This window comes from Cervus canadensis, chromosome 4, assembly GCF_019320065.1.
Source record: "Cervus canadensis isolate Bull #8, Minnesota chromosome 4, ASM1932006v1, whole genome shotgun sequence".
NCBI classification, from domain to species: Eukaryota; Metazoa; Chordata; class Mammalia; order Artiodactyla; family Cervidae; genus Cervus; species Cervus canadensis.
In genome coordinates, this window is record NC_057389.1 from 14,819,665 (window position 1) to 14,843,057 (window position 23,393).

General features: G+C 38.4%; 1 long non-coding RNA gene across 4 annotated transcripts in view; it reads right to left on the reverse strand.

The window, feature by feature from the left end:
- The window catches only part of LOC122439514, a 517,062-nt gene that overhangs the window by 364,998 nt on the left and 128,671 nt on the right, over positions 1 to 23,393 (reverse strand). For 3 of the 4 annotated variants that reach the window (XR_006268898.1, XR_006268896.1, XR_006268902.1), the window contains one exon: positions 6,624 to 6,710. The exons of the other annotated variant lie outside the window; for it this stretch is intronic. This is a non-coding gene — a long non-coding RNA (uncharacterized LOC122439514). The remainder of the gene's footprint in view (positions 1 to 6,623; positions 6,711 to 23,393) is intronic. 4 annotated transcript variants of the gene reach the window in all.

The following is a 23,393-nucleotide window of genomic DNA, read 5'->3' on the forward strand; positions in this document are numbered from 1 at the left end:
CAAGTTTAGTACCATTTTGTTATTTTAAGTCCATTTGGCTAATCTTTGGGGAACATACAATACTTCTCCCTGACTACTAGTTTCAATGCTTTCAGGTTAATCTAATAAATTCAGTAAGGTTCTTAATCTGAGGCCTGTGGCTGTGAAATTTCAGATGTAAAATTCAAGCTATCTGTGAGTCTGGAAGGGACACATTTCACATCTTTATTTTTATTAACCTCTCACTGAAATTGAGTGTTTCCTTCTATCACTAAGATAAGCAACAGATTACAATGAAGTAAATGGGACATAGCAGCTACTATTACTCTAATTGCTTTAGGTATCTCAAAATCCATTTATGTTTATCATTAGTTAAAATTATTGTCATTATTAGATGTGCCACTAGATCTTGTTACTTAATAAGAGGCACATTTTTTGTATGACAAAACCCACTGAAATGTTGTGAAGTAATTAGCCTCCAACTAATAAAAGAAGAAAAAAAAAATAATAAGAGGCACATTTTTAAATCACAAATTTTACAAAATATTTTTATAATCCTTTCAATATAATTGGTTTCTTCTGTTATTCTATATTTTTATGCAAAAAAAATTATTCTGAGAAGGGATTCACAGGTTTAACTAAACTGTCCAAGGTAATAACAGCACAAAAAATGATTTTAAATTCTTGGAATGGCCACAAGTGTCTATAACATAACAGTTAAAAGATTAAAAGCAACCTAAATGTCCAATAGCAGAAGATTACTGAAATGAATTATGATATATACAGACGGCAGAATATTATGCAGTCACTAAACAAAATTCTATAGAACACTAATGGGTTACATGGATATATATCACAATATATTGTCTAAAAGAAAAAAGTGCATATGATCATTTTTTTGTAAATCACACATACATACACATATATACATATTTATAGTAGACATGTACAGAAAATGTGTATCAAGACACACAAAAACGCTAATGGTGGTTGCTTACAGTTGGTGGGAACTGTAGATAACCACCTTTTTATCTCATTTGTAAAAAGTTTCTACACATTTGTAATCATTTTTGCAAGAAAATTTTAAAAAAATATTATTTTTAAATAAAGTCCTAAGAAAATATCCATAAAGATATGCTATTCTTACCTCTGATCAGTTCTCTGTATATTCATTCAACAAATAAACCTCAATGGTCAACATTATAGAATGAATTAATGCTATCTATAAAATCTGCCATCATTATGGGAAAAAAATCTACTGATTTTCACACAATGATTTAGCAGCCAAACTAGTAGAAGTGTTCATTAAGCACTATTGATCAACTTTATAGGCTATGAGACCTAAAGTAAATTGCCATCGGCACAACTATCATACTCATCCCTTTCAAAACTGTGTCCCACCAACCATTAAATAATTTTTATCTTCACAAAGTCTTTTTTGTTTTATTTTGTTTTGCCGATTGGCAGCTTTGTCTTTTGAGTGTCATTTAACAAAGTAAATATAAATTTAGATCCTCTCATATCAATTCTCCTCTTAAAAATCAGCACATTTTATAACAATACATGTTTCTGAATTCACATTCCTGGAAACAAAAGTTTTTCCTTTCTCTATGATTGTGCCACGCCATGCAATTTTGATTGATTGTGGATTTCATTGTCATTGGAAAAAAATTCACTGTTATTTTATTTTTATATCTGGGTATTAGGAATTCCAAAATGCATATCATATCCCTTTATGCTAACATTTTGTTAGCTGGAAAAAATATGCTAGGTTTTAATAATGCTCCTAAGTGAGGTTTATGACTTTTTTTAAATACAACTTTTCTAAAAGGAGACATTCATCTTTTATGCAAGATGTGACTTTAAGGAACTGGCCATATATAATTCTTTTTGTTCATAAAAGCACCAGACTTTACATAGGAAATGCATGTCATCTCCTCTAAGCAGTCACCTTGGGAAACCTCAGACAAACCTTGATGAGGTTCGCCTTTGTTCAGAACAATCTTAGGACCTCTCTTTTGGACTTGATTTTACTCTGATCCTTTTTAAAAAAACAAATGTCTTTAAAGATGGCCTAGCATTGCCCTTTAAAGTCAGGTAAAGGTAAGCTAGAGTGGGAGATGGGGTCCCAGGTGCACCAGGTTAAAAACATAAAAACAGTGAATGTGACAGGATTGCATGCATGCTCAGTTGCTTCAGTCATTTATGACTTTCTGCGACCCTATGGACTGTAGCCCACCAGGCTCCTCTGTCCATGGGATTCTCCAGCCAGGAAAAATGGAGTGAGTTGCCATGCCCTCCTCCAACAGATCTTCCCAACCCAGGGATCGAACCGGTGTCTCATGTGGCCCCTGCATTGCAGGCAGATTCTTTACCCACTGAGCACCTGGATTAGGGGGAATGCAATGTGACCCTAAATGTAATGTGACACTAAGGGCTTCCTGGGTAGCTCAAATGGTGAAGAATCCACCTGTAATGCGGGAGATCTGGGTTCAATCCCTGGGCCGGGAGGATCCCCTGGAGAAGGAAATGACTACCCACTCCAGTAGTCTTGCCTGGGGAATTCCATGGACAGAGGAGACTGGCAGGCTGCAGTCTGTGGGGTTGCAAAGAGTCAGACACAGCTGAGTGACTACCACTTTCACTTTTAATGTGACACTAAATTAGGGGTGATATATTAGATACTCAGCAACAGGTATGGCAGGGCACATATCAATCAGAACAGATATCACTAAGCAAGGTACTGGAGGACTTTGACCAAGATCCAAATACTAACTCTTTAGTGGCGGAACTGTGAGTCCTTCTAGAGGGTCCAATAGGGGAAACTGTAGTGGTGGGGATGAATGGGCACCTGGGGATTTCTGAACTGTGGCAATAACCAACCAACAAAGGAGATTTGGGATATTTTAATGTCAGTTGAATATTGGTCCTTCCAAAAGCAGAGACCACTGCTGTTTTTGTGGAACTTGGGCCTTGCCCAAAAGTTGTTTGAAGGTGTTGAGAGCAACAGCAGCAATATTGGAACAAATGTATAGGATCTCAGGATAATGACTTGGAAGGGCATTGATTATATGAATATTTCTCTAAACTTATTAAGAACAAGCACCATACTTTTTTTTTTTTTTACTTTTTTCTCACTAACACCTAATACAATGCTTGAGGTACAGTAGTTGTTTAGTAAGTATTTGCTGAATGAATGACATATTTGTTAACGAAAAGTAACTTCTAAACAAGATCTCATCTTTAAGGTTTTTAAATGTTATCTTTTTAGACCCATAAACTCTCTTTATTTTATTGGAAATAATTCTAAAAATCTCTTTGAAGAAAGAAATCCACCAATATTTATTCCTGACTCAAAACCTTTTGATAGCAGCCTACTTCTATCTTGAAAGCAATCCTTTACAATGATCTTTTAATTATTATCTACCTTGAAAAGTCATGGTAGCTGTCAATCTGTCTTTAAACCCCTGGGAGCTCCTATTATTTCTAGTCAAAAAGAGTTTTCCTTTTAGGCCATAGGGCTTGAGCTCTCCTGGGCCTAGGGCTACCATACTGTAGGCTGCTGGCCAATATTTATCAGGCAGTGGGGGTCTGGGCTTCGCTGGTGGCTCAGTCAGTAAAGAATCCATCTGCAATGTGGGAGACATGGGTTGGGAAGATCCCCAGAGGAAGGCATGGCAACCCACTCCAGTGTTCTTGCCTGGAGAATCCCCATGGACAGAGGAGCCTGGTGGACTGCAGTCGGTGGGGTCACAAAGAGTTGGACACGACTGAGCACCTAAGCACAGTGGGTATCTAGTGCTGTGTACTTAATACATCCATTCCCTCTCCTAACCACCCCTTTTGCAGCTGAGGAAATTCAGTTCTAAAGCAGCTCTGCAATTTCCCCATATTTACACAGCTAGACAGTGGTGAAGGTACCAGTTGAATCCAAGTAACTTGATTTCAGAGCTGAGCACCCTTGACCTACACAGTATAATGAGTCAGTGCTGGCTCATCTTCAGCCGATCAGCAGGGTAGGAATTGAAGGATTTCTCATACCTGGAAAGTACCTCAGAGCTCCTATTACATTGATATTCAGAAACAAGGTTTCAGAAGGAAGATTTCATTACACATTCTCAAGTACCTACTGAACATATACATAGGGGGGCACTGTTCCAGGTTCCGGGAGGAATGGCAAGGGAACCACAATCTCTTTCTGCTTGGTACAGGCAGCACTTTTAACTCAAGTTTCCAGGGCTCTGTTTTCCTCTACTTTTAAAAAGGGAGGAAAAAACTAAACCCCTGTATTGAGTTTCAATTCTGGACCCTAAGCAATCCTCCTCCTCGATGAATTGCAAAATAGACATACCTCTAGAAAGGAGGAGATCTACCACTTTCTTCTTTCTGGATCCCTCTAGGGGAGTGTTTGATCTCCTTTGACATCCTGTCCTTGTAAGGAGCGCACAGCGGTAGGAGGAGGCAGTGGGAGTTAGGATTGAAGCACACAGACAGTACGGAACACAGACGATTTATCTGTATCAACATTTCATTGACATGGCAGCATTTTCCTGTGAGTGCAGGATTACCCTGCCTAATGCTGATATCCAGAGTCAGGCTAATTGTTTGAAGTATGAATTTTTTGTTTTAGGAGGCATTTTTAGTTATACAGTGGTCTTATATGCTATCATAATTAGGAACAATAGAAACATTAACTGAACTTTGTACCTTCCTTGGAAGATTAAGTTGTTTAAAGGGAAGTTAAACAATAACCAATGAGAAGACTATCAAAGAACTGACCTTAGAATAGTAAACCATACTAAATGCCCCAAGCAAGCTAAGAGTTTAAGAAACACTAACTTTTCACCAAAAATTATCCTAAACGTGCTGAAAAGCTGATCTGTTATAAGGGAGTTAATAAATTCACCCCACTCCCTGCCCCAGTAAGATTTCAAGATAAAATAAGAATTTCTAACAATTCTTGGAGAAGGAAATGGCAACCCACTCCAGTATTCTTGCCTGGAGAATTCCATGGACAGAGGAGCCTAGCCGATTGTAGTCCATGGGGTCGCAAAGAGTCAGACATGGCCAAGTAACTAACACTCAACAACTCTAACAAAACAAAATGTCCTTTCCATGTCTCCCTAAAGCACCAAATTCTCAATATTAGAGTCATCCTAATATTCTCAATTATTTATTTTTAATGTTTTTAATCATATGAGGCATGGTCTTAAATCTCCCTTTTAGAACAAAGCACAAAATAAATTTTTAGAAAGAAGTAAACAGACAAATACATAAATTAATAATTGGGAGGATTTCCCACTCTTTCACCTAAATATTTGATCCTTGTGAAACTATATCATTCTTCGGGAGAGAGAGATGGTGTTTTAAGCAGTGTTCATCATTTTCACTTTAGTATAAACAAGTACTTGAGGCTTTCTTAAGAACAGATTTTGCTAGAAGATAAAAAGTGAGACTTTCTTCCTCTTTTCTTAGAGGCAGAGAAGCCAGAAAGTTCCTTGTTCTGATTTTGGCCCAAGAACAGGGATGCTCTGCCTTTAAGACTAAAATGACAAAATCTCTCTCTCAAAAGTAAAATATTGAGGTACACCCATCTTCTATTTCATGGAATGGAAATCATACTTATATCTCAAATTTAAAAGAAACTTCTCCCTCACACTCCTTTCTTATATTCAAAAGCAAATAATCAAGTTAACTTGTCCTGTAGTCACATCACCTGTAAGAATAAACTGTTAAAGCACTTTTGTCAAAGAGATTACAGAAAATCAGTCCCTTTATCTCATGAAGTGTTTCTGAATTTTCTGGTCCTTTAAGCTTTCCCCTCTCCTGTGTTAAAGTCAAAACATCGGATCAATAATACATGATGCTCAAGCCTTGCAATTTCAGACTCACGACTGATATAGAGCATGCAAAACGGACATTACAGCACACAATTGTGCTCTGTGGAAACTATGGCGTAATGCCCTGAAAAATAGCTTCAAGTCATAAAAATGCAGTGCACCGACCCCCCGGAAAGAATTGTGTCCACGGTCCCAGAATGATGTCTGTTGTCCAACACCCTCACTCCACGTCTGAGCCCTTTTGCTCCATGTGGTTTTTCCCTTAGGGATCATTATTGGGTTTCATAATGATTAGTTTGTGTATGAAAAAGGAAAGCTCAAGACTATAATTTTATACATACTTAAAAAAAAACATATAAAGAAAATTCAGTAGCGAGACAAGTAATCTCCTGGAGCCTGCTGTGAGCAGGAGTATACCTGTGAGAGTGACAAGCTGATACATGAATGTCCCAACACCCAAGAGGACAAACCACAGAGAGGAAACGTTGTGTCCCCACAGCTTAGGGCGCTCTGCTCTCCTGCTCCCCGCTTCAGACATAATGAGAGCACCCACTGGGAAGCAGACGGCAGCTGGTAAAGCAAATGAGTATGGGACCATCTGAGTCGGAAATTCAGTGATAAGGAGAGGGGGAATGTTTCTTTTCATTTTGGCAGCCAGATGATGAAAGAGATACTTATCAATAAAGACCCAAAGGAAGGATAGGTAGAGGCAAAGTGAGGCTGAAACAAGGCCCAGAGGTGACCGCATAGAGACTGAAGGAGGAGACAGGGCCACACTGGAAGTCAGGCAGACGGGACACCTACCTGGTAAATGGGTCTTCAGCACCACACCTGCCAAGGCTCCTTTCTCTGCAGATCCCCAAGTCCTCTCGCCTGGAGAGGCAGCATAGCCTAGAGAAGAGAAAATCCTGGGTGGCCCCTCAGTCTGAGGCCGGGTTCCCAACCTCCAGGATCTAATGCCTGATGATCTGAGGTGGAGCTGATGGAATAACAGAATAAATAAAGAAATGTAATGTCCTTGAATCATCCCCAAACCATTCCCCTACCCCAGTCAGTGGAAAAATTGTCTTCCACAAAACTGGTCCCTGATGCCAAAAAGGTTGGTGACTGCTGCTCTATGGGGCCTTGAACCAATCTCTTAACAGTTCTGAAACTCAGTTTCCTCATCTGTGAAGAGGGCTAACAATAAGAGAATCAATCCAAGAAACCCTGGGCAACAATGGTTGCCACATAACAATCACTCAATAAACACTAGATTTTACTATATTGTTATCAACTGTCACATCAACATATTACTTTCTTTTGTTTAAAAAAAAAAAAGCGTTAAAAATGTGTCCCCACCCCCTTCAGCTCTACCTATGGTTTAATGAAAAGGAAAGGTAACTTGTTCATCCTCCCTTCCTCTAGTGGAATAAATTAAGGTGTTTCCTGCATTTTTATTTCTATTCATCTCTGTGTTCCTCCATATATAAAAGGTAAATCCCTCAAAATGACAGAATCGAAATTAAGATCCATGTGTCTTTTAGAGTAGGCAGATGAGAAGGGGAGCGGCTGGGCAGCTGTGATCCTCTGGGGACAGAAATTAAGAGGTAGAAACTAAGGGGAAGGAGCCTGTGGGGAGAGAAAGGGAAATGGCAGAAAAAATTGAGTGTTGGTCTCTGGATTTTAACTGGGATACACATATTTGGCCTATAAAGACCAAGTTTTCTTGTTCAGTCATCTAACCCAGTGATTCTCAACTGAAGGCAGTAGTAAGCTAAGAGTAGGGAGAAATGAACCGATGATAATTGCTAGACATGTGAACACCAAGGCTGAAAAATGCAAACTCAAGAATCAAGTTGTATAAGTCACGTAGGTGGCCTTATTGATTGAGAATGTCTACTGAAAGGGGCATATATATAATTTTCACACACATTCCCTCAGTCAAAAGCTTTATTCCAACAAGCAGGCATCATCTCTAAACTGAACTAGTGCAATAGCCTTCAAGCTGGTCTTCATTCCACTCTTAACTGACTGTGGTCCCTTCTCTACACAGAGCTGGAGTTATCTCTGTAAATACAAAAGTAAAAAAAAACCATGATACCGGGAAAGATGGAAGGCAGGAGGAGAAGGGGACAACAGAGGATGAGATGGTTCGATGGCATTGCCGACTCAACGGACATGAGTTTGAGCAGGCTCCGGGAGATAGTGAAGGACAGGCATGCTGTAGTCTTACATAAGACTGCAGTGAGTCAGACACAACTGAGCAACTGAACAACAAAGCAACAACACCACCACTGCCTAATTAGAACCTATCATGTTTAGAATATATTCAAACTCCTATCATGGCCTGTGGGATTCTGCATTATCTAGCCCTTGCCTTCTTTTTTTTTAACTTCCTTTTGTCCCATCCCCGCAAAGTTTTCATTACAATGGTGCTACACTAACCTCTTGATTCTTCAACTTACTCTGACCTCAGGACCTTTGAACTGGATACAGTCTCTCCTAGAAGCTTTTCTCTCACAACTGCTCAGGTCTTGGCTCAAATATCACCTCCTTTTCTAAACCACTTCATCTAAAGAAGAGTCCCCCAACAGGTCTCTGATCCATTTGATTTGCCTTATAACATTTGTCACTAGCCAAAATTTTTACATATTTATCCACAAGCTTATTATCTCTTTCCTTTTATCAGAACATAGCTTCCTAAGAGCAGGGGTCTTGTTTACCCAATACTTAGCCTTGTGCCTGACATAAAGTTAGCTTCCACTAGGTTTCTGCTGAATATGTATATGAATAATATTCAAGTAGACTCTAGATGCTAAGAGAAGGAAAATATGTTTATGACAAACATTTCCAAGGCATTGAACAGCTCAAAAGATATTAGAAAAATTTTTCTCAAGGGTTAGACTTTCAAAAAAATTTGAGCAATGTTTATATATTCAATTGATTGATAACATCTGTCTAGTTTCTTTTTTTTCATTTATTTTTATTAGTTGGAGGCTAATTACTTTACAGTATTGTAGTGGTTTTTGCCATACATTGACATGAATCAGCCATGGATTTACATGTATTCCCCATCCCGATCCCCCCTCCCACCTCCCTCTCCACCCGATTCCTCTGAGTCTTCCCAGTTGCACAGGCCAAGCACTTGTCTCATGCATCCAACCTGGGCTGGTGATCTGTTTTCACTATAGATAATATACATGTTTCGATGCTGTTCTCTCGAAACATCCCACCCTCGCCTTCTCCCACAGAGTCCAAAAGTCTGTTCTGTACATCTGTGTCTCTTTTTCTGTTTTGCATATAGGGTTATCATTACCATCTTTCTAAATTCCATATATATGTGTTAGTATGCTGTAATGTTCTTTATCTTTCTGGCTTACTTCACTCTGTATAATGGGCTCCAGTTTCATCCATCTCATTAGAACTGATTCAAATGAATTCTTTTTAACGGCTGAGTAATATTCCATGGTGTATATGTACCACAGCTTCCTTATCCATTCGTCTGCTGATGGGCATCTAGGTTGCTTCCATGTCCTGGCTATTATAAACAGTGCTGGGATGAACATTGGGTGCACGTGTCTCTTTCAGATTCTGGTTCCTCGTGTGTATGCCCAGAAGTGGGATTGCTGGGTCATTATGGCAGTTCTATTCCAGTTTTTTAAGAAATCTCCACACTGTTCTCCATAGTGGCTGTACTAGTTTGCATTCCCCAACAGTGTAAGAGGGTTCCCTTTTCTCCACACCCTCTCCAGCATTTATTGCTTGTAGACTTTTGGATAGCAGCCATCCTGACTGGCGTGTAATGGTACCTCATTGTGGTTTTGATTTGCATTTCTCTGATGATGAGTGATGTTGAGCATCTTTTCATGTGTTTGTTAGCCATCTGTATGTCTTCTTTGGAGAAATGTCTGTTTAGTTCTTTGGCCCATTTTTTGATTGGATCATTTATTTTTCTGGAATTGAGCTGCAGGAGTTGCTTGTATATTTTTGAGATTAATCCTTTGTCTGTTGCTTCATTTGCTATTATTTTCTCCCAATCTGAGGGCTGTCTTTTCACCTTGCTTATTGTTTCCTTTGTTGTGCAAAAGCTTTTAAGTTTCATTAGGTCCCATTTCTTTATTTTTGCTTTTATTTCCAATATTCTGGGAGGTAGGTCGTAGAGGATCCTGCTGTGATTTATGTCGGAGAGGGTTTTGCCTATGTTCTCTTCTAGGAGTTTTATAGTTTCTGGTCTTACATTTAGATCTTTAATCCATTTTAAGTTTATTTTGTGTATGGTATTAGAGAGTGTTCTAGTTTCATTCTTTTACAAGTGGTTGACCAGTTTTCCCAGCACCACTTGTTAAAGAGGTTGTCTTTTTTCCATTGTATATCCTTGCCTCCTTTGTCAAAGATAAGGTGTCCATAGGTTCGTGGATTTATCTCTGGGCTTTCAATTCTGTTCCATTGATCTATATTTCTGTCTTTGTGCCAGTACCATACTGTCTTGATGACTGTGGCTTTGTAGTCTAGCTTCTTATACCTGTAATTTAAGGCCTAGCCTCTTGTCAACAGTTGAAAGCCTTTTAGATCATCTATACAGAGAAGACTGGAATAGAAACTCAATAGAAAAAAAAAAAAACCCTCAAAAGAGATAACAGTCCAGATCAGACTAGACTCTAAAAACTAGTCAGAGGACCTTTGGGCTACTCTCCCAATCTGCCTTCATAATGTTATCACTGAGACAGTCACTCAAGCTATAATAAAGTGAAATACTCACAAAAAGGAAAAATTATTTCACAATAATAAAAGTCCCAATTAAAGTCCCCTTCCCCAAAAATAAACATATATTTACTACCATTTTAAACTAATAGGTTATTTGAAATTGGAAAGAATGAATCACTAATCCCTATACATTAAAAATTTTGGCACAAACATTTTATCTGTTTGACATTTTTACATATCCATATTTCATAATCGGGTCCATAACTCTCTTTCCTCATGTGAAGCTAATTCCTCTTTCAAGCCCAAATCAAACCATGTTTTAAAAACAGTTCAGTGCTTTTATTTTGTGTTGATGTTCAGATGACCAGTTGTTTCAGATATAACTTCTAAATAACTAATAATAAAACGTGATATTAAGTCAATATTCAAATGTTAATGCCATTAAAAAATGCTCTTTTTATGAATTTTGTAGAATCTTTCATCACAGATGCTTCAAGATATTGGAAGTTCACTTCATATAATTGTTTTCCACAGCAACAGGCAATTTAATTTACAGTCTCCTGGAGTACCTATTAAACATACAGATTCCTTAGTCCCATTCAGAGAGTTTCTGTTTTTATGGATTTAAGCAGAGATCCAGAAGTCTCTATTTGTTTAAAAGGCTTCCCAAGTTGTTACTAAGGCCTTCCAGGCTTCACAAACAGTGATTTTCATCCAACTTAGACCAGAACACTTTTATTCACATTTTTTTTTTATTTGAAGTATAGTTAATTTATAAGTGTTAGTTTCAAGTGTATAGAAAATTATTCAAGTATATGCATATATATATATAATACATTCTTTTTCAGATTGATCTCCATTATAGGTTATTATAAGATACTATTTTATAATACCACTGTGCTACAGAGTAGGTCCTTGTTGTTTACCTATTTTATATATAGTAATGTGTATATGTTAATCTGAAACTCCTAATTTATCACATTTCTAACAAATTGTTACTCAGACATGTTCTGAGCTCTTCCAGCAGAGATAATCCCATCTTCATGTAGTTTGTTAACATCTACCGGAAAGGTCTGATTGTCAGAAAACTTTTGTTTACTTTAAACTGAAATCGATCTGCCGGTGGCTTCCTCCCACAGGTCTGCCCTCTGGCACAACAAGGGTTATTATATATAAACGCTGCTCATGCATTTCAATGCAGTATTCGGGGACCCACAAGCTTTTCTGCTATAGCTGGAGAGCCAGTTTCCCAAACAACTGCTCACAGATCCTGTATCACCCAAGGTATCTCTGCACCCTACCGCACCAACCACATTCCCTTTTCAGAGCCTCTCCTCCACCAGTCAGAAGTAGCGTCCCTAACCCAGCTATGAGCCTTTTGACCACGTCCAGCAGTGGAGCAGCATGTTGGGAGATCATATGGAACTGTACACGCCCTACACTGTTGCCTCTCAAAGGCTGACATGCCAAATGATGCCACAAGCTGAGGAAAAATGGTGAAAGGAGAAAAACGGCTAAGTTCATTCCATCTAAAAGATTCTAGCACTTTCTTCCTATATCGTGATCTGCCCAGGTCCTTCTGAAATTTTTGTTTTAAATAAACTAGAAAGATACTAGTTTGCCTGGTTGGCTGGTTGGTTTTACTAGAAAGTTAGCCATCCTATGTTGATGAATTCCATTTCTTGAAGAGCTGTAATGGTCCATAAAGATCAAACTCTAGGAACCACTGCCCTGGACTTGCCTCTTGTGATGATGTACCACTGTTCTCTAATCCAGCTCTTGCCTCTGGAACACCTATCACCTAACAAGACACGGTGGCTCACAAATCATTAGCTCATTAGAATCAATGGAGTTTTACGAAAATACAGATTCCCCCCAGGGCCCTCCACCAGAAATTATGGTTCAGTAGGTCTGATGTGAGGCTTGGTGTCTGCATTTTTAAAAGCCCCCCAAAGATCCTAATGTTCATCCAGAATTAGAAAGCACTGAAAAAAACCATACCTTTGGCTTTTTATCATAAATGATACACATATATTCCGTGACTCTTCTATGTATTTATAGTTTAGTATCACCAGGGAGTGGAGTTGATTAGGAAAGCAGGAGTCTGACCAAGTGTTAGTACAGCCAAGCAGGTCTTGATACATGAATGCATAGTCAGCTTCCTCCCTTAGATATGGACATATCTGCAATTGGTATCCTTTCCTCGTCCTCTAGCCTTCTCTTAACAGACCAAGTGTTCTCTCTTCAGATTTAGACACACTTGCTCTATCTGTCCAATTCTACCCAATAAACTGACCTCAACATGCTTGGGTTTTATCAATATTCCTATTAAAGGATAATACTCAAACAAGACATAATATAAATACATCAGTTCAGTTCAGTTCAGTCGCTCAGTCGTGTCCGACTCTTTGCGACACCATGAATCGCAGCACGCCAGGCCTCCCTGTCCATCACCAACTCCCAGAGTTTACTCAAACCCATGTCCATCAAGTCAGTGATGCCATCCAACCATCTCATCCTCTGTTGTCCCCTTCTCCTCCTGCCCCCAATCCGTCCCAGCATCAGGGTCTTTTCCAGTGAGTCAACTCTTCACATCTAGTGGCCAAAGTACTGGAATTTCAGCTTCAGCATCAGTCTTTCCAATGAACACCCAGGACTGATCTCCTTTAGGATGGACTGGTTGGATCTCCTTGCAGTCCATAATCACCCCTTAATAAACTGGATGTTAAATATCTACTATTAATATAGCTTCAGATCACCTTCATTTTTATAGAGGCACCAGCAAACTGATGCTATCTGAGGTCTGGACCAATCCATACTATTTGGCTTTACTTGAATTTCAACAAGCAGTTTTCCTTCATCCAATATAACTGATGTTTACAAATACAACTTCAAGTTACACATTTATTCAAGTTACACACGAAGTTATTTATAACTTCAAGTTTTAAAATCTATCACATATTTTCAGTATCTTTTCAACAGATTATAGCATTTTCAATGCTAACTTTTCCATCCAACAGATTGAATCTCTTCTCCAGAGAATTATCTTATGCAAATGGTCTAATGTTAAATAAACTTGAGAAATACAATTTCTATACAGTCATTCAAATAATTGATAACATATGTTTTAACAGGGATAGCAGAAAACACAGAGATTCTTAAAGATTTTGCTTGAAAGTAGCTAATGTTGCTTTTCACATTCCACTGGCCATAGCAAGATACATGGTGAAGTCTGACGTTGATGGGGTGGGAAGTAGACTCTACATAAAAGGGCCTAAATGAAAGGTTCTTGCAGGAAAGGGGAGTAAATATTTAAAACACACAATATAACTGATCATCTCTCCTTTTTTGAAATTGGGGTCTTACATACCTTCCTCTAATCTTTTGAATTCTGGTCCCTCTTTTCCAAAATTCCTCAAACAATATGACAGTACTATGATCATATCAATAAGATTGTTTATTGCCTAAAATGTAATTGGTCTGGGCCTGGAATTTGAGCTCATCTAAAATATTTAAGTTGTCAAAAGTTTCTCTTACCCTGGATATCAATGACCTCTAAACACAATGATTTCTCAGTGTTGCCAGCTTAAAGGTCATCTTTCTCAGTATAGACAGAAAAAAAACCAAAAAAAAAAACGGAAGTACTGTGTTTTCTTTTAACATGATACCCTCATTCTCAAGCAATGGACCTATAATTTTGATCTATCTATTGTTCTGAAAATAGCTCTAAAAATTGCTGCTGCTGTCTTTAGTGGTTTTTGTGAGCCTCAGCTAATCCTTGGCTTTAACTCTCTTGAAATCCTTGTCCCATTCTTTTCTATTCTCCTTAGTTATGTATTCTCCTAGCCACACGTTACACAGGTATCTTCCAGCCTTACCAGTTTTCCGTGCAAATATGCCAGCTTCTCTTCAGGCCTCCCATTTTCTTTCCACTGAGGGTATGTTTAATTGTGTAGCCAGAATTCCATAATTCAGTATTACCTGGGAGCTTCCCTGATGGCTCAGATAGTAAAGAATCTGCCTGCAATGTGGGAGACCTGGGTTCAATCTCTGGGTTGGGAAGATCCCTTGGAAATGAAATGGCAACCCACTCCAGTATTCCTTATCACCACAGAATTATATTGATCTTTTATCTCTTTTTGAAAGTGACTGTATTTTTTAAAGAAAATATTTTATCAATTATTATTCACAACTCCACCCATATTCTATCTTCATGGCTTTTTTTTTTTTTTTTTTTTTTAGTGATGTGATTATGAGAGGCAATATGACGTAAAGGTTAAAAGCTCAGTCTCAGGAGATGAAATCTGAATCTTGGCTTGTTTTACTCACGAGTTGTGTGACCTTAAACAAGTGAGTCAACCTTTCTGTGCCTCAGTTTTCTCATCTATAAAATGGGGACAATTACAGTATTTCCCTATACTGTTACTGTAAGAATTGAATAACATACATAAAGTACCTGGAAGACTGCCTGTCACATAAGTGGCTCTATGTGCCTGTTATTATTGGGTTGAACAGTTAAAGTGCCTCAGGCATGGTATTTCTCCTTCTGCTGGATACATAAGTCATAATTTCTCACAATCTTATAGAGTAGTACTTTTCTTTAAAATAATTCCCTTAAAAGATTGCTTAAGTATGCATCAAACTGGGAACTAGCACCTATAGCAAGTGTATCGGAAAGGAGTTCCAGTCTTTTTTCTGAGACCATGAAAAAGATAATAAAGAAATTGACAAGAGAATGAAGGCTTCACAGCAAAGGCAACACGAGAGATGAATCCGTAAATTCCAAGGAACAGAAAACAAAAGGAACTCTATGGGTGCAGGAAATGGAGCATAGGAACCGGCAGCGCAGGACGGCAGAAGAGGCCACAGCGAAGGGTGGGGCTTCATCCCCAGGGGAACTCTGGAGAGACTCGCAGCCTGGTGAGCAGAGTGCGGCAGTGAAAACGGGGCGGGGGGGGGGGTCAACAAATGTCCTTCAATAAAACAGGTGCACTGGTTCACTCATACACACAGACACACACACACATCTAACACACTCAGGATCTCTGCCTGTAAAAGGCAGTTCAGTGTTCACTTCTATGAGAGAAAAATAGTGCAAGCACCTAAAGGAATTGAGCAAGTTGCAGGGGGAAAGCACAGGTGGCTAGTATGATTTCTGCCCTGGTTTCTCAGTCTCTCATCCACTCACCCTTGTGAAAATTCTGCAGATAATAAGCCCTACCTACCCAGAAAGAGCCTTCCCTTCAGGGGAAGAGGCATCCTGGAGAAAGAAAGGACCTACAGAGTAGTCAAGGAAGCCTGCACCCCAGCCTGGAATAATCAACCTAAACATTTAGTCTAAAATAGGAACTGATGATCAAGGACCACCAGCATATGAGGAAGATTAACAGCATAAAAAAGAGAGATCAAGATCAAATGAGAGCCATAGTTCCAGGAGAACATAACGGAAATGCAAGGAACAGAAGAAATTTTTTTCTTAAATTCTAATTAGACGCCTAATGAGTTTTTAAATGATATTATAACCTTAAAAACAAGATCTACAAAAAATGGGGTAGATCACAGTAAGAACTAATTCCTCAATTTTTTCAATGCAAAATTCAAAAATTCATAAAAGGGTAGTAAGATATCAATAAAAATATATCAGAACATAGAATGGAAAAATTAAAATATGAAACAAATCAAGAGATGATAAAAGTCATAAAATATCAACATACAAATTTCAATGTTCAACCAACTGGGGTTCCAGAAAAAGAACAGAGAGAGCAGAGAAAAGTTTTTCAAAAAATGAAAAAAATATAGAAAGATACAGCATCATAATGAAATACTTATGAATATTATTACCATCTAACTTAGTACTGATTCAAGAAGTACATCTAAAGCTGAGGGAACAAAAAATGAAACATACTATTCATATTATTGCAGGCATGGACAAGTAACAACAGAAAACCAAAAATTAATAATATAATACCAAACACTAGAAGAAAAAATGAAAGAAAATTCAAGTAGTTCTTCAAGAAGTTAAATCCACAGGATATAGAGCAGGAAAACGTCAATAGTTAAAGTTTATTTGATCAAGAAATAGCTATAAATATACTACCATATTTATGGAAGAAACTATTGAAAAAGTTAGGAGTGATTTTAACTGAGAAGAATGCAATCTCCAAAAAGGACAGACAGTAGTATATTTTATTACTAAATCTTTCTACACTAGATAATTTTTTTACTTGGCATCTCAGTCTCTGTTCAGGCTAGTACTTTTTTGGTGCAACATAAATGTTCAGGCCTATAGAGTTAGCATGTAATGAACATGTAAGGAAATAGTAGTATGTTCTACAGCCAGACTCTATAGGAGAATGCAGACAGCCCCAGATGGGAGAGTGGACCAGTGACTGGCTAACCAAAGTGAGCCAGTCATTCCATGGGTGACTACAAAGGCATTTGAGTCTCCTTCCAAAACCCCAGGCCAGGCAAGAATTTGTTTGCATCTTTTGATGAGCTGCCAAGATTCCCATACCTTAGTAAGATGATGCTCGTTACTGGACATCATTCTGTCACTATCAAGCCCAAGTTTCAGTACTTCGAGTAAGCTCTAACTTTGCTCTAGAATTTAAAAGAGATAAAACACAAGACTTTTGTAGTTGGTTTTAACTTCAGTAATCTCAGCAGCTGGGTTGAACTCTTCAACAAAACTGACTGAGTGCCTACTTTGCACAAGGCACCATTGGAAACACACAGATAAACAAAACAGATATGTTCTCTCAGGGAGCTTAGGAAACACTGAGCAAGAGAGAACTGAATGCAGCTAATTTTAATACAAGATTGTATGCAAGTGGATTTGAGCATAAAGAAGGAAGAAAGTGTTTCCAGCTTAGAAAGGGATCAGGAAAGACTAAGTCAGAAGTGAGGTGGGACCCTGGGCCTTCAGTCAACAGGATGCCTACAGGCTAGTGCCATGATGCCACTGTGACTTGGAATATAATCTGAAAGCATTATATTATTATAAATATAATATAAAATATAAAGCATTATATTATCTGAGCTGTACCTGCCCTGGTCAAGGACAATGTTGGGATCCCCACTTTGGGGTGCTCTGAATTTCTATGATTAAGTGGTACATTCATTTCAAATGCCTCACTTACCCACATACATGCATTTTCCTTGGAAAGTACGAATTGGTAAAGTATAAATCTAGCACAGAGAAGTCTGTGCTGTGGTATAAGCAAACCAGAAGTCACTCGTAACTCCAACTAAATCCAAATTCTGGGTAGTTTCTATTTTGAATGCTGTATCTCAACATGTGTTTGTGGCCATGTGTCTCCATTGTCCTCTCAAGTCCCGAAGATTGAAGAACCAGAGACCATTAAAATTGGAAAGGACCTCGACTATTATTCAACATAATCCTATCATTTTACAAATGAAGAAACTAGGCCAAGATACAATAAATGTGACTTTCCAAGGTTATGCAACCACAAAGAGAAAGCCTGGACTTAAAGCAAGTTTTCAAGTGCAGGTCTGGAAGCTGTTTTTCCTGGATACCATACTGAAAAGAAAATGAAAAGTTAGGGGAAAAAAATCAAACATAATAAAGAAATTAAAGTAATGCTTAATTAAGTCACTGGCAATAGATGTAGAAACGTCAGTGTTTCTGAAATAAATTTCAAAAAGCTTTTAAGGGATCCATATTTCTTAATATGTTTTTCTATTTGGACAAAATAAACACATACTGGTTACCAAAATACAAAATATTTCTTTTCAAACTATTTTAACTAATTTTTAAATAAAAGCATAAATTTTTATTCTGTTAAAGTAGCCAGGGAAATGGTAATTAGCTAAACATCCACATATATAAAAATTTTTGCTTTCTAAAAGCTAAAACAGGAAATATTTTAAAATAGGTACTCTCAATATTTTAAATAAGTACTCTCAATAATAAATAGATACTCTCAATATCTCAGAGCCAACTCATTGGAAAAGACCCTGATGCTGGGAAAGATTGAGGGCAGGAGGAGAAGGGGGTGACAGGATGAGATGGTTGGATGAGATGGTTGGATGGTTTGAGCAAATTCCAGGAGATAATTGGATGGCATCACCAACTCAATGGATATGAATTTGAGCAAATTCCAGGAGATAGTGAAGGACGGGAAGCCTAATGAGCTGAAGTCCATGGGGCTGCAAAGTGTCAGACATGACTTAGCAACTGAACAGCAACAATAACTCAATATTTACTTAATATTTATATCTAAAGACATTGTATTTTAAAAATAGACTGTATTAGAACAGAGTCTGTGCTATATCTGCTTATGACTATCATCTACCAGCATCTATCATAGCAACTGCATAGGAACCTGTAATGTTAGGTCCATGTATCAATGCAAATTTGAAGTGGTCAAACAGGAGATGCCAAGAGTAAACATCGACATTTTAGGAATCAGTGAACTAAAACAGACTGGAATGGGTGAATTTAACTCAGATGACCATTATATCTACTACGGTGGGCAGGAATCCCTTAGAAGGAATGGAATAGCCATCATAGTCAATAAAAGAGACCAAAATGCAGTACTTGGATGCAATCTCAAAAATGACAGAATGATCTCTGTTCATTTCCAAGGCAAATCATTCAATATCACAGTAATCCAAGTCTATACCCCGACCAGTAATGCTGAGGAAGCTGAAGTTGAACGGTTCTATGAAGACCTGCAAGACCTTTTAAGAACTAGCACCAAAAAAAGATGTCCTTTTCATTATACTTGCCTGGAATACAAAAGTAGGAAGTCAAGAAATACCTTGAGTAACAGGCAAATTTGGCCTTGGAGTACAGAATGAAGCAGGGCAAAGGCTAATAGAGTTCTGCCAAGAGAACACACTGATCACAGCAAACACCCTCTTCCAAAAACACAAGAGAAGACTCTACATATGGACATCACCAGATGGTCAATACCGAAATCAGATTGATTATATTCTTTGCAGCCAAAGATGGAGAAGTTCTATAAAGTCAGCAAAAAATAAGACGGGGAGCTGACTGTGGCTCAGACCATGAACTCCTTATCGCCAAATTCACACTTAAATTGAAGAAAGTAGGGGAAACCACTAGACCATTCAGGTATGACCTAAATCAAATCCCTTACAATTAAACAGTGGAAGTGAGAAATAGATTCAAGGGTTTCGATCTGATAGAGTGCCTGAAGAAATATGGACGGAGGTCTGTGACATTGTACAGGAGGTAGTGATCAAGACCTTCCCCAAGGAAAAGAAATGCAAAAAGGCAAAATGGTTGTCTGAGGAGGCCTTACAAATAGCTGCGAAAAGAAGAGAAGTGAAAGGCAAAGGAAAAAAGGAAAGATATACCCATTTGAATGCAGAGTTCCAAAGAATAGCAAGGAGAGATAAGAGAGCCTTCCTGAGTGATCAGTGAAAAGAAATAGAGGAAAACAATAGAATGCAAAAGACTAGGGGTCTCTTCAAGAAAATTAGAGATACCAAGGGAATATTTCATGCAAAGATGAGTTCGATAAAGGACAGAAATGGTATGGACCTAATAGAAGTAGAAGATATTAAGAAGAGGTGACAAAAATACACAGAAGAACTATACAAAAAAGATCTTCACAACCCAGAAAATCACAATGGTGTGATCACCATGGTGTGACCTAGAGCCAGACATCCTGGAATGTGAAGTCAAGTGGGCCTTAGAAAGCATCATCACGAACAAAGCTAGTGGAAATGAAGCAATTCCAGTTGAGCTATTTCAAATCCTAAAAGCTGAGGCTGTGAAAGTACTGCACTCATTATGCGAGCAAATTTAGAAAACTCAGCAGTGGCCACAGACTGGAAAAAGTTAGTTTTCATTCCAATCCCAAAGAAAGGTAATGCAAAAGAATGCTCAAACTACCACACAATTGCACTCATCTCACACACTAGTAAAGTAATACTCAAAATTCTCCAAGCCAGGCTTCAACAGTATGTGAACCATGAACTTTCAGATGTTCAAGCTGGATTTAGAAAAGGCAGAGGAACCAGAGATCAAATTGCCAACATCTGTTAGATAATAGCAAAAGCAAGAGAATTCCAGAGAAACATTTACTTCTGCTTTATTGACTATGCCAAAGCCTTTGACTGTGTGGACCACAACAAACTCTGGAAAATTCTTCAAGAGATGGGAATACCAGACCACCTGACCTGCCTCTTGAGAAACCTGTATGCAGGTCAGGAAGCAACAGTTAGAACTGGACATGGAACAACAGACTGGATCCAAAATCAGGAAAGGAGTACATCAAGGTTGTATATTGTCACCCTGCTTATTTAACTTATATGCAGAGTACATCATGAGAAACACTGGACTGGATGAAGCACAAGCTGGAATCAAGATTGCCAAGAGAAATATCAATAACCTCAGATATGCAGATGACACCACCCTTATGGCAGAAAGTGAAGAAAAACTAAAGAGCCTCTGGATGAAAGTGAAAGAGGAAAGTGAAAAGGTTGGCTTAAAACTCAACATTCAGAAAACTAAGATCATGGCATCCAGTCCCATCACTTCATGGCAAAGAGATGGGGAAACAGTGAGAGACTTTATTTTGGGAGGCTTTTCCAAAATCACTGCAGATGGTGACTGCACCATGCTGGAGTTCAGTTCAGTTCAGTGCAGTTCAGTGGCACAAGTCGTGTCCGACTCTTTGCGACCCCGCGAACCGCAGCACACCAGGCCTCCCTGTCCATCACCAACTCTCGGAGTTCACCTAAACCCATGTCCATCAAGTCAATGATGCCATCCAACCATCTCATCCTCTGTTGTCCCCTTCTCCTCCTGCCCTCAATCTTTCCCAGGATCAGGGTCTTTTCCAATGAGTCAGCTCCTCACATCAGGTGGCCAAAGTATTGGAGTTTCAGCTTCAACATCAGTCCTTCCAATGAACACCCAGGACTGATCTCCTTTAGGATGGACTGGTTGGATCTCCTTGTAGTCCAAGGGACTCTCAAGAGTCTTCTCCAACACCACAGTTAAACATCAATTGTTTGGTGCTCAGCTTTCTTTATAGTCCAACTCTCACATCCATACATGACCACTGGAAAAACCATAGCCTTGACTAGATGGACCTTTGTTGGCAAAGAAATGTCTCTGTTTTTTAATATGCTATCTAGGTTGGTCATAACTTTCCTTCCAAGGAGTAAGTGTCTTTTAATTTCATTGCTGCAATCACCATCTGCAGTGATTTTGGAGCCTAGAAAAATAAAATCAGCCACTGTTTCCACTGTTTCCCCTTAGAAGAAATGGAGTAGCCATCATAGTCAACAAAAGAGTCTGAAATGCAGTACTTGGATGCAATCTCAAAAACTACAGAATGATCTCTGTTCACTTCTAAGGCAAACCATTCAATATCACGGTAATTCAAGTCTATGCCCTGACCAGTAATGCTGAAGAAGCTGAAGTTGAACAGTTCTATGAAGACCTACAAGACCTTCTAGAACTAACACCCAAAAAAGATGTCCTTTTCATTATAGGGGACTGGAATGCAAAAGTAGGAAGTCAAGAAACACCTGGAGTAACGGGCAAATTTGGCCTTGGAGTACGGAATGAAGCAGGGCAAAGGCTAATAGAGTTCTGCCAGGAGAACGCACTGGTCATAGCAAACACCCTCTCCCAACAACACAAGAGAAGACTCTGCACATGGACATCACCAGATGGTCAACACCAAAATCAGATTGATTATATTCTTTGCAGCCAAAGATGGAGAATCTCTACACATTCAGCAAAAACAAGACCGGGAGGTGACTGTGGCTCCGATTATGAACTCCTTATTGCCAAATTCAGACTTAAGTTGAAGAAAGTAGGGAAAACCACTAGACCATTCAGGTATGACCTAAATCAAATCCCTTATGACTATACAGTGGAAGTGAGAAATAGATTTAAGGGACTAGATCTGATAGACAGAGTGCCTGATGAAATATAGATGGAGGTTTGTGACATTGTACAGGAGACAGGAATCAAGACCATCCCCAAGAAAAAGAAATGCAAAAAAGCAAAATGGCTCTCTGAGGAGGCCTTACAAATAGCTGTGCTATTTGTTCATGGGGTTGCAAAGTGTTGGACATGACTGAGCAACCGAACTGACTGAAGAAACTTACTGAGGAAGTTTAAGGTGGAAACTAAATACGAAAGGCTTTTTTAAATCACAAGGACTTTATTTAAGTGTTATGCATTTATATAAGAAGTTAACACTTCCTATTATTATCTTCCTCTTCTATTTTATAGAAATGAGAAAAATGTTGCATTTTGTCACTGAGGTTTTCCAACTGCTTAAAAAAAAAACAGGGGCAGGGGAAAGGATATATTGGGAGGCTAGTATTGACATACACATACTACTGTATATAAAATAACTAATAAGGACCTTGTATAGCACAAGGAACTCTACTCAATACTCAGTAATGACCTCTTTAGGAAAAGAATCTAAAAACAGAGTGAGTATATGTATAACTGACTCACTTTGCTGTACACCTAAACTAATACAACATTGTAAATCAACTACAATCCAATAAAAAATTTAAAAGACATAACACTGCCATTTCTAATCTCGCTTTGAAAGTTTTATATAGCAAAAATGAATGTTATAGCCTCTGATTTTCCTATTTTAATGTCTGTGTACTTATGCAATTAACTACAAATGAAATATTGCAAGTTTGACTCTTTCCAGTTACCTATACACAAAGTCATTTAAGTATTAAACCATATTTCCCCTACTCCTCTAGTAAAGAAAAATCACTGAGAAATACTGAGAAAAATAAAAGTCAAAACACAGGAGCAAGAGTTAGGGAAAGTGAAAGTGTAAAAGGTTTAATCACTCAGTCATGTCCGACTCTTTGTGACCCCATGGACTGTAGCCCACCAGGCTCCTC